Raw genomic sequence first — 16,033 nt, 5'->3', positions numbered from 1 at the left:
GATCTGAGACAGGAGGTATACCCAACCGTTTTGGGTGTCCTATGAAGATGCATTTATCCGCTTTGGGTTCGAGCTTATCAGCCTGAAACTTTTTCATATAAGCGTCATAGCCCCAAACTTTTAAGAAATGATAGCTTAGGTTTCTCTAAACCATAGTTCATACGGTGTCGTCTCAGCGGAATTACGTGGTGCCCTATTTAAAGTGAATGTGGTTGTCTTTAATGCCTAACCCATAAACTATCGTGGTAATTCGATAAGAGACATCATGCTATGCATCATATCCAATAGGGTGCAGTTATGATGTTCGGACACACCATCACACTATGGTGTTCCAGGCTGTATTAGTTTTGAAACAATTTCCACAATGTCTTAATTCTGTGCCAAACTCGTAATTCAGATATTCATCTCTATGATCATATCATTCTTGTCACGACGATCTTTCAACTTCACCCTGAAATTACTTGAACCTTTCAATAATTCAGACTCGTGATTCATCAAGTAAATATACTCAACATCTACTCAAATCATCTGTGAAATAAGAACATAACGATATCCACTACACGCCTCAGCACTCATTGGACTTCACACATCAAAATGTATTACTTCCAACAAGTTGCTTTCTATTTCCATTTTACTGAAAACGAGGCTTTCAGTCATCTTGCCCATGTGGTATGATTTGCATGTCTCAAGTGATTCAAAATCAAGTGAGTCCAAATGATCCATCTGTATAGAGTTTCTTCATGCATATCTACCAACAAACATGGTTCGCATGTCTCAAACTTTTCAAAAATGAGTGAGTCCAAAGATCCATCAACATGGAGCTTCTTCATGCATTTTATACCGATATGACTTATGTGGCAGTGCCACAAGTAGGTGGTACTATCATTACTATCTTATATCTTTTGGCATGAACATGCGTATCACTACGATCGAGATTCAATAAACCATTCATTTTAGGTGCAAGACCATTGAAGGTATTATTCAAATAAACAGAGTAACCGTTATTCTCCTTGAATGAATAACCGTATTGCGATAGACATAATCCAATCATGTCTATGCTCAACGCAAACACCAATCTCGATGGTAGAGGGAGCGTGCGATGCTTGATCATATCAACATTGGAAACACTTCCAACACATATCGTCAGCTCACCTTTAGCTAGTCTCCGTTTATTCCGTAGCTTTTATTTCGAGTTACTAACACTTAGCAACCGAACCGGTATCTAATACCCTGGTGCTAGTAGGAGTACTAGTAAAGTACATATCAACACAATGTATATCCAATATACTTCTATCGACCTTGCCAGCCTTCTCATCTACCAAGTATCTAGGGTATTCCCGCTCCAGTGGTTGTTCCCCTTATTACAGAAGCACTTAGTCTCGGGTTTGGGTTCAACCTTGGGTTTCTTCACTAGAGCAGTAGCTGAATTGCCGTTTCATGAAGTATCCCTTCTTGCCCTTGCCCTTCTTGAAACTAGTGGTTTCGCCAACCATCAACAATTGATGCTCCTTCTTGATTTCTACTTTTGTGGTGTCAAACATCGCGAATATCTCAAGGATCATCATATATGTCCCTGATATATTATAGTTCATCACGAAGCTCTAGCAGCTTGGTGGTAATGACTTCGGAGAAACATCACTATCTTATCTGGAAGATCAACTCCCACTCGATTCAAATGATTGTTGTACTCAGACAATCTGAGCACAAGCTCAACAATTGAGCTTTTCTCCCTTAGTTTGCAGGCTAAGAAAATCGTTGGAGGTCTCATACCTCTTGACGTGGGCACGAGCCTGAAATCCCAATTTCAGCCCTTGAAACATCTCATATGTTTCGTGACGTTCCAAAAACGTCTTTGGTGCCTCAACTCTAAACCGTTTAACTGAACTATCACGTAGTTATCAAAACGTGTATGTCAGATGTTCGCAACATCCACAGACGACGTTCGAGGTTCAGCACACTGAGCGGTGCATTAAGGACATAAGCCTTCTATGAAGCAATGAGGACAATCCTCAGTTTACGGACCTAGTCCGCATAATTGCTACTATCAACTTTCAACTAATTTTCTCTAGGAACATATCTAAACAATAGAACTGAAGCGCAAGCTACGACATAATTTACAAAAACCTTTTGACTATGTTCAGGATAATTTAGTTCATCTTATGAACTCCCACTCAGATAGACATCCCTCTAGTCATCTAAGTGATTACATGATCCGAGTCAACTAGGCCGTGTCCGATCATCACGTGAGACGGACTAGTCAACATCGGTGAACATCTTCATGTTGATCGTATCTGCCATACGACTCATGCTCGACCTTTCGGTCTTTTGTGTTCGGAGGCCATGTCTGTACATGCTAGGCTCGTCAAGTCAACCTAAGTGTTTGCATGTGTAAATCTGTCTTACACCCGTTGTATGTGAACGTTTGGATCAAACACCCGATCATCACGTGGTGTATTGAAACAACGAACTGTCGCAACGGTGCACAGTTAGGGGGAACACTTTCTTGAAATTGTTGTAAGGGATCATCTTATTTACTACCGTCGTTCTAAGCAAATAAGATGTATAAATATGATAAACATCATATGCAATCAAATAATAGTGACATGATATGGCCAATATCATATAGCTCCTTTGATCTCCATCTTGGGGCTCCATGATCATCTTGTCACCGGCATGACACCATGATCTCCATCATCATGATCTCCATCATCGTGTCTCCATGAAGTTGTCACGTCATCTATTACTTCTACTACTACAGCTAACGGTTAGCAATAAAGTAAAGTAATTACATGACGTTTATGTTGACACGCAGGTCATAAATAAATTAAGACAACTCCTATGGCTCCTGCCGGTTGTCATACTCATCGACATGCAAGTCATGATTCCTATTACAAGAACATGATCAATCTCATACATCATATATATCATTCATCACATCCTTTTGGCCATATCACATCACATAGCATACCCTGCAAAAACAAGTTAGACGTCCTCTAATTGTTGTTTGCATGTTTTACGTGGCTGCTATGGGTTTCTAGCAAGAACGTTTCTTACCTACGCAAAACCACAACGTGATATGCCAATTGCTATTTACCCTTCATAAGGACCCTTTTCATCGAATCCGATCCGACTAAAGTAGGAGAGACAGACACCCGCTAGCCACCTTATGCAACTAGTGCATGTCAGTCGGTGGAACCTGTCTCACGTAAGAGTACGTGTAAGGTCGATCCGGGCCGCTTCATCCCACGATGCCGCCGAATCAAGATTGGACTAGTAACGGTAAGCATATTGAACAAAATCAACGCCCACAACTACTTTGTGTTCTACTCGTGCATAGAAACTACGCATAGACCTAGCTCATGATGCCACTGTTGGGGAACGTAGCAATAATTCAAAATTTTCCTATGTGTCACCAAGATCTATCTATGGAGAGACCAGCAACGAGGGGAAGGAGAGTTGCATCTACATACCCTTGTAGATCGCTAAGCGGAAGCGTTCAAGTGAACGGGGTTGATGGAGTCGTACTCGTCGTGATCCAAATCACTGATGATCCTAGTGCCGAACGGACGGCACCTCCGCGTTCAACACACGTACAGCCCGGTGACGTCTCCCATGCCTTGATCCAGCAAGGAGAGATGGAGGGGTTGAGGAAGACTCCATCCAGCAGCAGCACAATGGCGTGGTGATGATGGAGGAGCGTGGCTATCCTGCAGGGCTTCGCCAAGCACCACAGAAGAGGAGGAAGAAGAGACGCAGGGCTGCACCAACGAGAGATCGAATCGCGTATTTTATGGACAGTCCTAGGCCTCATATATATAGGGGAAGGGGAGGGGCTGCGCCCCCTCTAGGGTTCCCACCCTAGGGGGGCGGCAGCCCTAGATGGGGATCAAGGGTGGCGGCCAAGAGGGGAAGAGAGGGATGGCGCCCCTAGGGTGGGTCTTAAGGCCCATCTAAGCCTAGGGTTTCCTCCTTTTTTTCCTCCTAGCTGCCCTTGGGCCTTGTGGGAGGCGCACCAGCCCACTTAGGGGCTGGTCCCTCACCACCCTTGGCCCATGCAAGCCTCCGGGGCAGGTGGCCCAACTTGGTGGACCCCCGGGACCCTCCCGGTGGTCCCAGTACGTTACCGATAAACCCCGAAACTCTTCCGGTGACCAAAACAGGACTTCCCATATATAAATCTTTACCTCCGGACCATTCTGGAACTCCTCGTGACGTCTGGGATCTCATCCGGGACTCCGAACAACATTCGGTAACCACATACAAACTTCCTTTATAACCCTAGCGTCATCAAACCTTAAGTGTGTAGACCCTACGGGTTCGGGAGACATGCAGACATGACCGAGACGTTCTCCGGTCAGTAACCAACAGCGGGATCTGGATACCCATGTTGGCTCCCACATGTTCCACGATGATCTCGTCGGATGAACCACGACGTCAAGGACTCAATCAATCCCGTATACAATTCCCTTTGTCTAGCGGTATTGTACTTGCCCGAGATTCGATCGTCGGTATCCCTATACCTTGTTCAATCTCGCTACCGGCAAGTCTCTTTACTCGTTCCGTAACACATCATCCCGTGATCAACTCCTTGATCACATTGTTCACATTATGATGATGTCCTACCGAGTGGGCCCAGAGATACCTCTCCGTTTACACGGAGTGACAAATCCCAGTCTCGATTCGTGTCAACCCAACAGACACTTTCAGAGATACCTGTAGTGTACCTTTATAGCCACCTAGTTACGTTGTGACGTTTGGCACACCCAAAGCACTCCTACGGTATCCGGGAGTTGCACAATCTCATGGTCTAAGGAAATAATACTTGACATTAGAAAAGCTTTAGCATACGAACTACACGATCTTTGTGCTAGGCTTAGGATTGGGTCTTGTCCATCACATCATTCTCCTAATGATGTGATCCCGTTATCAATGACATCCAATGTCCATGGTCAGGAAACCGTAACCATCTATTGATCAACGAGCTAGTCAACTAGAGGCTTACTAGGGACATGGTGTTGTCTATGTATCCACACATGTATCTGAGTTTCCTATCAATACAATTATAGCATGGATAATAAACGATTATCATGAACAAGGAAATATAATAATAACTAATTTATTATTGCATCTAGGGCATATTTCCAACATTCAGATCCCTATGTACTTTGCAAAACTTTATATCGTAGATGCTGCTGCCACGTTCCACTTGGAGCTATTCCAAATTGTTGCTCCATTATACGTATCCAGTATCTCTACTCAGAGCTATCCGGATAGGTGTAAATCTTGCATCGACGTAACTCTTTACGTCGAACTCTTTATCACCTCCATAACCGAGAAACATTTCCTTATTCTTCTAAGGATAATTTTGACTGCTATCTGGTGATCCAGTCCTAGATCACCTTTGTACCCTCTTGCCAGACATGTGGCAAGGCACACATCAGGTGCGGTACTCAGCATGGCATACCGTATAGAGCCTATGACAAGAGCATAGGGGACGACCTTCGTCCTTCTTCTTTCTTCTGCCATGGTCAAGCTTTGAGTCTTACTCAACTTCACGCCTTACAACTCAGGTAAGAACCCCTTCTTTAACTGATCTATTTTGAACTCCTTCAAAAACATGTCAAGGCGTGTGTTCTTTGAAAGTATCATCAGGCGTCTTAATCTATCTCTATAGATCTTGATGCCTAATTTGTAAGCAGCTTTATCCAGGTCTTCCTTTCAAAAACACTCTTCAAACAACGGTTTATGCTTTCCAGAAATCCTACATTATTTCGAATCAACAATATGTCATCCACTTATACTTTTCAGAATGTTGTAGTGCTCCCACTCACTTTCTTGTAAATACAAGTTTCTAGCATACATCGTATAAACTTAAAAGCTTTGATCACTCCATCAAAACATATATTCCGATTCCGAGATGCTTACTCTAGTCCATAGAAGGATTGCTGGAGCCAGCATACCTTTTTGCATCCTTAGGATCGACAAAACCTTTTATTGTATCACATACAACTTTTCTTACGAAAACTTGGTAAGAAAACTTGTTTTGACATCCATCTGTAAGATTTCATAATCGAAAATCCAGCTAATGCTAACATGATTCCGACGGACTTAACCATCGCTACTCATCGTAGTCAACTCCTTGAACTTGTGAAAAGACTCTTTCCCACAAGTCGAGCTTCATAGACGGTAACATTACCGCCCACGTCCATCTTCTTCTTAAAGATCCATTTATCTCAATGGCTCGCCGATCATCGGGCAAGTCCACCAAAGTCCATACTTTGTTCTGATATATGGATCCTATCTCGGATTTCATGGCTTCTAACCATTTGTCGGAATACGGGCCCACCATCGCTTCTCCATAGCTCGTAGGTTCATTGTTGTCTAACAACATGATATCTAAGACAGGATTACCGTACCACTCAGGAGTAGTACATATCCTCGTCGACCTACAAGGTTCGATAGCAACTTGATCCAAAGCTTCATGATCACTATCATTAACTTCTTCTTCAAAAGATGTAGGCGCCACAGAAAACATCTTTCTGTGTTGCATCACTCTCTGGTTGAAGTAAAGGTTCGACAACCTCATCAAGTTCTATCTTCCTCCCACTCAATTCTTTCGAGAGAACTCCTTCTTGAGAAAGGACCCGTTCTTAGCGACAAACAATTTGCCCTCGGATCTGAGATAGAAGGTATACCCAACTGTCACCCTTGGGTATCCTATGAAGATGTGTTTGTCCGCTTTGGGTTCGAGTTACTTCGGTTGAAGCCTTAAGCATCGCAGCCCCAAATATTAAGAAACGACAATTTTTGGTTTCTTGCCAAACCAATGTTCGACGTCGTCTCAACGGACTTAGATGGTGCCCTATCTAAAGTGAATGCAGGTGTCTCTAACGCATAACCTCAAAATGAAAATGGTAGATCGGCAAGAGACATCATAGATCGCACCATATCTCATAGGGTTCGATTACGACGTCCGGACACACCAATACCTTGTGGTGTTCCAGGTGGCTTCAACAGTGAAACAATTCCACAATGTCTTAAGTGATTGCCAAACTCATAACTCAGAAAATCCCCTTTTTGATCAGATCGTAGGAACATGATCTTATTGTTATGATGATTCTTAACTTCACTCTGAAATTGCTTGAACTTTTCAAACATTTCAGACTTGTACTTCATAAAGTAAATATACCTATATCTACTCAAATCGTTAGTGAAGATGAGAAAATAGTGATATCCACCGCACGCTTCAATTCTCATTGGATCACACGCATCTGCATGTATGATTTCCAACAAGTCACTTGCCCGTTTCATTGTACATGAAAACGTGGTCTTGGATCATCCTGCCCATGAGGCATGGCTCGCATGTGTCAAGCGTTTCAAAATCAAGTGACTCCAAACATCCATCGATATGGAGTTTCTTCATGCATCTTACGCCAATATGACCTAAGCGGCAGTGCCACAACAAAGTGGTACTATCATTATTAACTCTACATCTTTTGGCGTGAACATGTGTATTACCACGACCGAGATTCAATGAACCATTCACATAGGGTGCATGACCATGAAAGGTATTATTCATGTAAACAGAATAACCATTATTCTCTAACTTAAATGAATAATCGTATTGCAATGAACATGATCTAATCATATTCATGCTCAACGTAGGCACCTGATAACATTTATCTAGGTTCAATACTAATCCCGAAAGCAGACGTAGCGTGCGATGGTGATCTCATCAACTTTGGAAACACTTCCAACACACATCGTCACCTCGCCCTTAGCCAGTCTCCGTTTAGTCCATAGCTTTTACTTCAAGTCACCAATAATAGCAACTGAACCGGTATCCAATACCCAGATGCTACCAGGAGTACTAATGAGGTACACATTAATAACACGTATAAACTTTGTTGAAGTTGCCAGCCTTCTTATCTATCATGCATTTGGGGTAATTCCGCTACCAGTGACCGTTCCCTTTACAATAGAAGCACTTAGTCTCGGGTTTGGGTTCAACCTTGGGTTCCTTCACTGGAGCGGCAACTGGTTTGCCATCCATGAAGTTTCCCTTCTAGCCCTTGCCCTTCTTGAAACCAGTGGTCTTGTTAAACCATCAACACTTGATGCTCTTTCTTGATTTCTACCTTTTGCGGTCTTAAGCACCGCGAACAGCTCCGGGATCAACTCCATCCCTTGCATGTCATAGTTCATCACGAAGATCTAGTAGCTTAGTGATAGTGTCTAGAGAACTCTATCAATCACTATCTTATCTGGAAGTTTAACTCCCACTTGATTTAAGTGATTGTAGCACCCAGACATTCTGAGCACATGCTCACTAGTTGAGCTATTCTCCTCCATCTTGTTGGCTAAAGAACTTGTGAGAGGTCTCACACCTCTCAACACAGGCATGAGCCTGAAATCCCAATTTCAGCTCTTGGAACATCTCATATGTCTTATGGCGTTCAAAACGTCATTGGAATCCCGATTCTAAGCCGTAAAGTATGGTGCACTAAACTATCAAGTAGTCATCAGGATGTGTCTGTCAGGTGTTCACAACATCCACAGACGACGTTGTAGGGGTTTGCACATCGAGCGGTGCATCATAGACGTAAGCCTTCTATGTAGCAATGAGGACACTCCTTGCACTACGGACCTAGTCTGCATCATTGATTACAATATCTTTCAACTTAATCTTTCTCTAGGAACATATTGAAATAGGGAGCTACAACGTGAGCTATTTATCTACAACATATTTGCGAAGACAATTTAGACTATGTTCATGATAATTGAGTTCATCTAATCAAATTATTTTATGAACTCCCGCTCAGATAGACATCCCTCTAGTCATCTAAGTGAAACATGATCTGAGTCAACTAGGCCGTGTCCGATCATCACGTGAGACGGACTAGTCAACATCGCTGAACATCTTCATGTTGATCGTATCTTCTATACGACTCATGCTCGACATTTCGGTCTTCCGTGTTTCGAGGCCATGTCTGTACATGCTAGGCTCGTCAAGTCAACCTAAGTGTATTGTGTGTGTTAATCTGGCTTACACCCGCTGTATTCGAACGTTAGAATCTATCACCCCCAATCATCACGTGGTGCTTTGAAACGACGAACCTTCGCAACAGTGCACAGTTAGGGGGAACACTTTTCTTGAAATTTTAGTGAGGGATCATCTTATTTAAGCTACCGTCGTTCTAAGAAAATAAGATGTAAAACATGATAAACATCACATGCAATCAAATAGTGACATGATATGGCCAATATCATTTTGCTCCTTTTGATCTCCATCTTCGGGGCTCCATGATCATCGTTGTCACCGGCATGACACCATGATCTCCATCATCATGATCTCCATCATCGTGTCTTCTTGAAGTTGTCTCGTCATCTATTACTTCTACTACTATGGCTAACGCTTTACAATAAAGTAAAGTAATTACATGGCGTTTATGTTGACACGCAGGTCATAAATAAATTAAGACAACTCCTATGGCTCTTGCCGGTTGTCATACTCATCGACATGCAAGTCGTGATTCCTATTACGAGAACATGATCAATATCATACATCACATATATCATTCATCACATCCTTTTGGCCATATCACATCACACGACATATGCTGCAAAAACAAGTTAGACGTCCTCTAATTGGTGTTGCAAGTTTTTACGTGGCTGCTATAGGTTTCTAGCAAGAACGTTTCTTACCTACACCAAAACCACAACGTGATATGCCAATTTCTATTTACCCTTCATAAGGACCCTTTTCATCGAATCCGATCCGACTAAAGTGGGACAGACAAACACCCGCTAGCCACCTTATGCAACAAGTGCATGTTAGTCGGTGGAACCAGTCTCACGTAAGCGTACGTGTAAGGTCGGTCCGGGCCGCTTCATCCCACGATGCCGCCGAATCAAGATAAGACTAGTAACGGCAAGTAAATTGACAAAATCGACGCCCACAACAACTTGTGTTCTACTCGTGCATAGAAACTACGCATAGACCTAGCTCATCATGCCACTGTTGGGGATCGTAGCAGAAATTTAAAATTTTCTATGCATCACCAAGATCAATCTATGGAGTAATCTAGCAACGAGGGGAAGGAGAGTGCATCTACATACCCTTGTAGATCGCTAAGCGGAAGCGTTCAAGTGAACGGGGTTGATGGAGTCGTACTCGTCGTGATCCAAATCACCGATGATCCTAGCGCCGAACGGACGGCACCTCCGCGTTCAACACACGTACGGAACGGAGACGTCTCCCACGCCTTGATCCAGCAAGGAGGAGGGAGAGGTTGAGGAAGAGAGTCCAACAGCAGCATGACGACGTGGTGGTGATGGAGCTCGTGGTTCTCCAGCAGGGCTTCGCCAAGCACTATGGAAGAGGAGGAGGTGTAGGAGGAGGGAGGGCTGCGCCAGGTTCAAGGATGTGGCCGCCCTCCCACCCCTCCACTATTTATGGGTGGGGAGAGAGGGGGCCGGCCCCCTAGATCCCATCTAGGGTTGGGGGCGGTGGCCAAGGGGGGAGGAGTGCCTCCCAAGTCAAGTGGAGGCCCTCCCCCTTAGGGTTTCCCCTCTCCCATGCGCATGGGCCTTGGGGGGGCTAGTGCCCTTGGCCCATTAAGGTTAGGGCGCCCCCCTACAGCCCATGCTGCTGTATTTGACATGGTGGGACTTTTTCCGGACTTCTGGACCCCTCCGGAATCCTCCGGAAGCTTCCCGGTACAATAACGGAAAAAACCGAACTTTTCCCGGAACCCGAACAACAACATTCCATATATAAATCTTTACCTCTGGACCATTCCGGAACTCCTCGTGACGTCCAGGATCTCATCTGGGACTCCGAAAAACATTCGGTAATCACATACAAGTCTTCCTAATAACCCTAGCCTCATCGAACCTTAAGTGTGCAGACCCTACGGGTTCGAGAACCATGCAGACATGACCGAGACAACTCTCCGGCCAATAACCAACAGCGGGATCTGGATACCCATGTTGGCTCCCACATGTTCCATGATGATCTCATCGGATGAACCACAATGTCGAGGATTCAATCAATCCCGTATTCAATTCCCTTTGTCCAGCGGTATTGTACTTGCCCGAGATTCGATCGTCGGTATCCCGATACCTTGTTCAATCTCGTTACCGGCAAGTCTCTTTACTCGTTCCGTAACACATCATCCCGTGATCAACTCCTTGGTCACATTGTGCACATTGTGATGATGTCCTACCGAGTGGGCCCAGAGATACCTCTCCATTTACACGGAGTGACAAATCCCAGTCTCGATTTGTGCCAACCCAACAGACACTTCCGGAGATACCTGTAGGTACCTTTATAGCCACCCAGTTACGTTGTGACGTTTGGCACACCCAAAGCACTCCTACGGTATGCGGGAGTTGCACAATATCATGGTCTAAGGAAATGATACTTGACATTAGAAAAGCTTTAGCAAACGAACTACACGATCTTGTGCTAGGCTTAGGATTGGGTCTTGTCCATCACATCATTCTCCTAATGATGTGATCCCGTTATCAATGACATCCAATGTCCATGGTTAGGAAACCATAACCATCTATTGATCAACGAGCTAGTCAACTCGAGGCTTACTAGGGACATGGTGTTGTCTATGTATCCACACATGTATCTGAGTTTCCTATCAATACAATTCTAGCATGGATAATAAACGATAATCATGAACAATGAAATATATAATAATAACTAATTTATTATTGCCTCTAGGGCATATTTCCAACACCTCCTCGCTTCTTTCTTGACATACACTCCAAGTCTCCCGAATCATGTTTCTTCCAAAAATAACTCTCCCGAAGGTTCCATTCCGTTTGGATTCAGTTTGATATTCCTTTTTTGCGAAACACTGAAATAGGCAAAAAAAATTCACTGGGCCTTTGGTTAGTAGGTTAGTCCCAAAAATAATATTAAAAGGTATATTAAGGCCCATTAACATCCAAAACAGATAATATAATAGCATGGAACAATTAAAAATTATAGATACGTTGGAGAAGTATCAATCCCATGGCAGCTTTTGCTTTATTCGTGTTTTCAACTAGTATTCCACCCTAATTTAAATTGCCACATGGGGAAATAGATAATACGACCACAAATAAAATGGCGACGGATAATACGACGACAAATTTACAACGGCGCACATAATAATTGTCTTAGATATTCCGGATAATTTAAAATGCCACAAGCGGCAAAGACCGGAAGACACGGGGGCAAGAGAAGAAGGAAATTGCAGACAACAATCTGGTTCGCTACTGTCTCTACTCGTCGATGGATCGCCAGGCGGCAATATCCTCCAGCTCCTTCTTCAATTCCTCATGACTTTGCTTGAAAGCAGCCACGGATTCCTCCACCTCCTGCTCGTGCTCGATCCAGAGCTTCCTCAAGCCACCCATTAGTTCCTCGACGATCGCTTTGAGTGTCATCTTCGAGGCACTGCTCTACTCATGCAGCATCTTCCATCCAGTGGCCTCCTCCTCCTTCTCGAAGACCAACTTGAGGAGCTTCACATTGTCATCCATGAGTTGCTCGACGAGGTCGGTCACCTTGTCAACCGAGGCATCACTGATCTTTAGCAGCTTCATCAAGCCGTCGACCATCTCCTGCTGCGTAGTGACGCCAGCGATAATGTCATCATCGCCGGCGAAGGACTTCAAGAACGCTGGCTCATCACAATGGCCGACGCCGTGAATGCGCTTGTGAGAGCCCTCGTGTGCCCGTGAGAGCTCGTTCGAGGGCTTCACGGCGTGCCCGGACATCTCTGCTGCGGCTGCGGCTTCGCGCCGAGACCTCTCTAGTGCTTCCGTGGCCTTGGCCTTTGCTGCATGGTTATATGTCCACACTAAACTCCTCCTACCGGTCATGGTGGAACGACATGACAGAGAAAACTAGTTTTGCGGGTGATGAGGAGAGGAACTGTGAAGTAATTTTCGAGTGGGTAGTTTTTATAGCCCGGTGCTAAGTGTGAACACATATTAGTTTGAGAGGTGTGAACAGACTTGCAATTAGTTATTGTGTTGTAATCAGCAATGTGACGAGAAACAAGGTGTCCGTGTCATAACCGGCGGATCTCGGGTAGGGGGTCCCGAACTGTGCGTCTAGACGGATGGTAACAGGAGGCAAGGGACATGAAGTTTTACCCAGGTTCGGGCCCTCTTGATGGAGGTAAAACCCTATGTCCTGCTTGATTAATATTGAAAATATGGGTGTTACAAGAGTAGATCTACCACGAGATCAGAGAGGCTAAACCCTAGAAGCTAGCCTACGGTATGATTGTATGTTGTGATTGTTGTCCTACGGACTAAAACCCTCCGGTTTATATAGACACCGGAGAGGGTTACGGTTACACAAGGTCGGTTACAAAGGAGGAGATATCCATATACGTATTGCCTAGCTTGCCTTCCACGTCAAGTAGAGTCCCATCCGGACACGAGACGAAGTCTTCAATCTTGTATCTTCATAGTCTAACAGTCCGGCCAATGGTGATAGTCCGGCTATCCGGACACCCCCTAATCCAGGACTCCCTCAGTAGCCCCCGAACCAGGCTTCAATGACGATGAGTCCGACGCGCAGTTCTCTTCGGCATTGCAAGGCGGGTTCCTTCTCCAAAGTATGTGTACCTGTCGAAATAATGTCTGGTTCCTCGTGATGGTTTGTATTTCTTGGCTTCCACGCCCAATAATGGCCACTTTCCATGTGTAAAACGAATGTGAAGAGCCAAAGTGTTTTCACATTTACCCCCCTAGCTATGCAAATGAGCCGCCTATTTAAAAAGATGAGGATTCAGATCCAAATCACATCATCCTCCCTTGCCGAGTCTTCATTAGAGCGTACCCGACAGAGATCCAATCCACCATGGCCGGTCAACACAGCTCCTCCTCTCGCACCCCTAGCTCCATGCCTCGAGATTGGCAGAGATGTTCCATCCCGCATAGCAAATTGGTGATGCTTCAGTCCAAGGGATTTCTTCCCCCAGCGTACTTGGTCCCAGTTCGAGCCGGGCTTGCCACCTATAATGGAGGAGAGAAAGCAGAGAGCCGTCCCAAACCCTCCAAGGGAGAGCGGGTGTGCCTTGTCCCTTACCTGGTAAGAGGGCTCAGATTCCCAATCCATCTGTTTCTCCGAGGGCTTTTCGAGTTCTATGGCCTCCAGCTGCACAACCTCACGCCTGCTTCTCTGCTGCATATCGCAGGATTCGTAGCCCTTTGCGATTTGTTTTTGGGCTGTGAGGCTCATTTCGCTCTGTGGAAGAAGTTGTTCTGTCTGGTGCCCCGTTCTAAGAAGGGATCAATATATCAAGTGGGCGGAGCTGAAGTGTGGCGTATCGCCGGGACCAGATACCTACCCGGGACCCCAAAGAAGACACCCGAAGACTGGCCTTCAGAATGGTTTTATATAGAAGATGTCCCCCTTCCGGACCCTATTCGGATCGGCCTTCCAGAGTTTGACAATGCCCCTTTGAAGAAGCGTCAGAGATGGCGTCCACGGAGCCCCCTGGAGGAAGAAGACCGGGACATTCTTTATCTGATGAGCCGGATAAGCTCTTTAGCTCGATCCGGATTGACCATGATCGAGGTCATGGCTGTATGCATTATGCGGGGGGTGCAGCCGCTCTAGTATAGAGGCCAGCCCTTGTGGGATTTCAACAGGGAGGATGACGCCACCTGCCACAGCCGCAAAGGGCCGGGATCGGCTGCTGATCTAATAAAGATCTTGTACACTTTGTACAAGGGAGAGGAGGAGGAGTTCCTCCATGTCAAACCGCAGGGCGGATTTGCCATGTACAATCCTCCGAGCTGGGTAAGCGGAGAGTTTTCTCGCCCATCCGTTTTGTATTCCCGTAGTTTAAGTATTCATTCTAGCGATTTCATCACAAGAGCTGCGCCAGGCAGTAAAGGAGATAAACAGCCCTCCCCCACAGCCCGAGGACCCTGGACGGTCCCTTGACACGGCCTCCCAGGAGGATCCGGACATATTCGTGGAGCTGATCGATGGGGTATTTCACCAAGCGAGTAATGACAATACCTTGGTGTGCATTACGGCCGATTACCTTGGGCTAGTTCCAGCCTCACAGGTGACTGAGACCGAAATCCCAGCACTTAAAAAGGGATTTATCCTTGAACTCTTTTTATTGCCGTATAACAGCCGTGTTTTGCAGGGGAGGTCCTCAGGGCAGAAGGCCGAGCCCGTGGCAACTAGCCACCAAGAGGCCGCTAGGCTAGGCAGGCTAAAAAGATCCGCAGTCCGGATTGAGGCACCAGTGCAGCGGTATGGCGCGCCGTCTTTATTACAAGACATTATTTACAGAGGCATACTAACGCCCATGCCTTCTTTTCAGGAAAAAGAGCGCTCGCCGGACTATACCCAGAGAGGCTACCAATCGCGCCTCCACAAGCCAGGCTCCAAGGCCGGACTCGGAAGTGGGAACGAGTACAAGGCATGCGCCGGGTGCTCCTCCGGCAGAGGATACGGATAGACTGTCCGCCACCCATTTCGAGGTGGAAAGTGCCATGAACCACAGGCGTCGCTGGACTGTTCTTCGTGACGCTTGTTTCTCCCCAGAGGCATTGGATGCCTTCAACTCGGGAGACGCGCACCTCTGTGCCTCTCAAGATGGTCTAGCCAGAGCCATGGAGCAGTATGTAAAAGACATACGGGTGAGAAAATTTGATGATTATACATATTAGTAGCCCCTGAGACTTGAAACAGTTAGGATAACTGATTTAAGGAGCATTTGTTATGTAGGTTCTTACAGAAAAGAATACTCAATTGTCCCAGGAGCTGGAAGAGTGCAAAGCCCAACTTCAGGCCGCACTTTCTGCCGCAGGGGAGCCCAAAGAGACCCCCGCTGGTAACATATGCGTCAAATGATAAGTATCATATTAGAGTGCGGCTTTATATGCAAATCTGACGAAAAAATTGCAGATGACGCTGGAGTGAATCTGGATAAGCAACAGCTCGAACGCCAGCTGAAGGCTGGTGAGGACGTTCTTACAAGGGTGAGGCAGGAGA

This window comes from Triticum urartu, chromosome 5A (genome assembly GCF_056163025.1).
Source record: "Triticum urartu cultivar PI428250 chromosome 5A, HENAU_Tu73, whole genome shotgun sequence".
Taxonomy (NCBI): Eukaryota; Viridiplantae; Streptophyta; class Magnoliopsida; order Poales; family Poaceae; genus Triticum; species Triticum urartu.
Note: the sequence above shows the minus strand (reverse complement) of the source record.